Source organism: Humulus lupulus, chromosome 6, assembly GCF_963169125.1.
Source record: "Humulus lupulus chromosome 6, drHumLupu1.1, whole genome shotgun sequence".
Lineage (NCBI taxonomy): Eukaryota > Viridiplantae > Streptophyta > Magnoliopsida > Rosales > Cannabaceae > Humulus > Humulus lupulus.
Window position 1 is genome coordinate 210,047,998 of NC_084798.1, and position 4,633 is coordinate 210,052,630.

The window sequence follows — 4,633 nt, forward strand, 5'->3', positions numbered from 1 at the left end:
AACAGGGTAATAGAATTTTTAATTTGAATAAGAACGTCTTCTACTATTCCCCGAGGTTTCTTAACTGATCGATCGGCCAATTCTAGCACCACATATGTGGGCTTGAGTTCTCTTAGACCTAATTGCAAGTATATTGAATATGGCATGAGATTTACACTTGCTCCTAAGTCTAGAAGGGCTTGACCAAATTCCTGCTCCCCAATTTGACATGAGATGGTGGGACAACTAGGATCTTTGTACTTAGGCAGTGTCTTGCAGTCAATTACCGCGCTAGCTTGTTCTGCCAAGAATGCAGTTTTCTTGACATGGTGCTTTCTTTTAACAGTGCGCAAATCCTTGATAATCTTGGCATAAGCCGGCACTTGTTTGATCACATGCAACAATGGCAAGTTGATCTTCACTTATGTTAAAAGGTCTAGGATTTCACCATGATTTTCCAGTACCTTTCCACTGGATTTCAAAGCTTGAGGAAAGGGTGCCTTTACTAGAATGCTTATTGGAACATCATCATCTGGAGTGGGCATTGACGTACTCATTGTCTTAGTTAACGGTGAAACCGTACTTTGACCACTTCGACTAGAGATGGCATTAACCTCTTTGAAGTTTGTATCTGCAGAGGAGGAGGTTTATGCAATGTTTTGCCCTTTTTGATGATTAGAGGTTGAGCGGGAAGTCTACCATGCTCTTGAATCGCCAAAGTAGTGTTTAGCTTTGTCATTAGGATTTTCATGTCTTTCGTTTCCTCTACCATTTGTGTGAAACAAGATTTGAGCTCATGAGTTGAGGTTATTTGAGTTTGCGCAAGCATCTGCAAAGTATTCTATAGAGAATTACTTGACTGCATGTTATTTTGAGGAGCAATGTATGCTTTTGGCGGTTATTGTTGCTCAGGCCTTCATTGGCTCCCAGATGCTTGGTTTGAATCCTTCCAGCTAAAATTTGGATGGTTGCGCCAACCGGGATTGTAAGTGTTTGAGAAAGGGTTATAAGGCTTCTTGTAATCCCCTAAAGCATTGCATTGTTCCTCATTTCCTCCTCTTAACTCACCAAGAGTTGGGCACTCTTGTGGTTGATGTTCCGTCCCTCCACATATGAAGCATGGATCTCGTGTCTCTACCTTTGCAGCCATATGGATTCCTCTACCTTCTTGAGATTTGAAAGCCTCGAATTGTTGTCTCAATGATTCAATTTTGCTTTTGACGTTGTCATCTTCCTTTAATTGGTAGATTCCAGTTGATCGTGGCTTGTCCATAGGACTCGGTCCATTCCATGTGTAGGACTTTTCAGCAAGATCGTCGAGGTACTCGAAAACTTCATCGAGATCTTTTTAAAGGAATTCGCCATTGCACATCATTTGCACGAATTGTCTTTGTCCGGTTGTGAAACCGTCATAGAAATAGCTGATCAGACGCCAGCTTTCGTATCCATGATGTGGGCATTGATTTATCAAATCTCTAAACCTCTCCCAGACCTGATGGAAAGTTTCATGGTCTTTCTGGATGAAGGTAGAGATTTTCCTCTTAAGGCTGCTAGTCTTATGGGGCGGGAAATATTTGGCAAAGAATGCTTTTGTCATTTCGTCCCATGTTCCGATAGATCTAGGCCTTAAGAAATACAACCAGCTTTTTGCTTTGCCTTTGAGAGAGAAAGGAAAAAATTTCAATCTCACAATGTTGGTGACATCAGCTTGGTTGTTGAATGTAGCCACCACCTCTTCGAATTCTCGTATATGCACGTACGGACTCTCATTTTCCAACCCATGGAAGGTTGGTAAGAGGTTAATCATGCCGGGTGTGAAATCAAAATTTGGCATATTATTGGGATACATTATGCATGAAGGTGTGGCTGTACGCGTAGGATGTAAATAATCCTGTAGCATTCTTGGTTGGACTTCATCTTGATGAGCCATCGTGGGTGGTTCAGGAAGTCTCGGTGAATCGGGAGTGTTTAAACGAATGGAAGAAAACAATGAACTAGGAGAGTTTTCTAAAGTTTCTACTTGTTGTCTCACAAATCTCCCTAGTGCGTCTCTGTTTCGTGGCATAAATATTTTTTTATTTCGTAAGTATTATAAGCGCAAGTGTGTAATAATGTAATGAGTATACACCAAAATGCTCCCAGGACAATTGGAAAGGCTGCCAAGGTACCACTTTAGGCCCAAGAGCTTTTCTAGAACTCCCCGAGGTTCTTAGAAAAGATTGGAGGGTAACGCTAACACAAACCTTATTTAAGAACCAATTTTTCTAAAACAGAACAAGTTTGGTTTTAACTAATTTCCAAAATTACACAAATGTTCTCAATACTTTGTTTTTTTTTATATTTTATGATTTAAAATTTTATGCTTTTTTTTTCGGAAAAAACCTAAATCTAGAAAATAAAATTCTAAACCTAAAAAAAATAAAAAATAAAATGAATAAATAAAAATAAAAATTACTAAGGAAAAATAAAATAAAAGAGAAATAAAAAAAATTATACTATTTTTTTTTTAATAGAAAAAAAATTAATTTACTATGCAAACCCTTAATTGTAGAATTACCTCCCTGGCAACGGCGCAAAAAATTGATATCGCCCAATAACTCCTAAGCGGTCGCAGTAGTAATCGGGCTGTGTCGTATCCACAGAGAGGTAAAATACAAGTAAAAAGAAAGATTAGTAAATCAGAAATAATAAACTTTGAAATGATGTAACTTTGAAAAAGAATATAAACATTAAATAAACAAAATCGAGGAATTAGAATCAGAAAGAAAATATGGAAGACATAAGTTTCATTCATGCAAACATATATATATTTTAATAAAATTGATTCATTATACTCAACTATAATTCTACACCATTAATTATAGTTGGAAAATATATATAATAAACCTCACCTTAAAATATGTTCTTTAATTAAATTATACTAACTTCTAATTTTAAAAACCTATCATATTATATACCTTAGAGAGAAAAAATACCAATGGCAGAATGCAATAAAGAGCATATAATATAACAAATATCCTAAATTAAATTAAAATCCTAAATTACATAAGAAGAGCATGACTAGACTTATGTAAAAGACACTAATAAATTTAGAATAAAAATTAGAAGAAAATAAATTTAATTGTAACAAATATATAGAAATGAAGAACAAAATAAAGAATCAATATGTTAAAAATATAATGTGAAACATAAACTTCACTCTAGCCTTTCCACAAGAGAATTTAGCCTAAAATAGGCATTGTTTTCACTCAAAGTAATGTAAAGGAAATGAAAGAAAAATAAGAACAAAAATGTTATTTTCTCTCACTATACTCTCCACATTTAATTTTCACAATCTGATGCTTTTTTACTCCATTTGGTTCTCTATTTATAGTGGAAATAGGTCCCAAAAATGTGCAAAATCGTGTACTAAAGAGTGGGAAAAATGGCTGCAAAATAGGTGCAAAGTGGGACAAGTGGGAAACAAGTGTAGCAGACTTGGCCACGTGTCAAGCACTGATTGGTTCGGCAGAATGTGGCAGACGCTTTCTTGGGACGTGGGGAGCAGCCGCAGGCGAGTGGGACGCGTGTCCTTCTCTGGTTGGCTCGGCAGGCATGTACGTCAGGAGGTGGCAGGCGGCTGTCAGGAGTGGCAGGTGGCGTCAGGTGCTGGTGGCTCGGCTCGGCTCGGCTTCGTAAGGCACTTGTGGGACGCGTCTCGCCTGCTGGAGGAACGACTCGGCTGGAGTGGCTTGGCTGGGCGAATGGCAGGCTGCCATGTTGTAGAGTCCAAGAACCTTACTTAGCTAGTTAGATAGTAGTATAATAGTAATAGTTGTAGTATTTTTATGACTGTGGATTTTGGTGCAGACCGGGATTTATTTGGACACTCATAATAACACTTGTAGATTTTCTAAGTTTCACCTATAGTTTAAGAATATTAATTTTAACCTAAGGTTTGATTAATATGACTGATATTGATGGTGATATTTCTTATATTATAAGGTTTAGATAGACCCAATAAGAAAGTACACTTGTCATGTGTATGTTTAATGATAATTAAGGATTTTTAAGGAATAAGTTTATTAAGAGTAATATTTGAATATCCTAGTGTTTACCGAGATTTTCGGAAACTATATTAATGTATTTTAGGTAAGACTAATGATATGAAATTTAGAAGATAAAAAACAGGATTTTTACGTGGTTGGGGCGTTAATGAGCCTTAGTCCACGAGTCAGTAGTATTAGAGCTTGGAAAGCCTTTTACAATGGAGTTTCTCTCTATATTTTTTGATAGAGTAACTGTATCTTAGTTGAAGAGAGATCCTTTTTTCCAGTGTTCTATAGCCTGTATTTATAGGCTTATGGGAACACTGGGTCTAGGCCGGGTATGGCTCGGGCCCATCAGAGATATGGATACTCTTGGCCTCTCTAGTGGGAGCCCAATATAAAAGATAAAACATACATGAATTCCAGACCAGTTAAGGCCCAATGAGTTGGCCCAAGAGCTATATTTCGCTTGAAAAAACGGTGCTTTTGGTCTGGACACTTCGGGTTACGAGGCAGATTCAGGGGACAAGATCAGTCAAAGTACTTGGCAGTGCAGATCTAAAACAACGGTGTGCAATCCCAAGGTGCCCTTTTCCACAGGCGAAAAGTGGGGACAACATCCACGC

The 4,633-nt window shown here is 37.5% G+C and overlaps 1 non-coding gene across 1 annotated transcript; it reads left to right on the top strand.

The window, feature by feature from the left end:
* The first annotated feature begins 1,421 nt into the window (after positions 1-1,421).
* Positions 1,422-1,528, top strand: LOC133787285 (small nucleolar RNA R71). The gene has a single exon (XR_009872315.1). It is a non-coding gene; the product is annotated as a small nucleolar RNA R71 (small nucleolar RNA).
* The last annotated feature ends 3,105 nt before the right edge of the window (positions 1,529-4,633 follow it).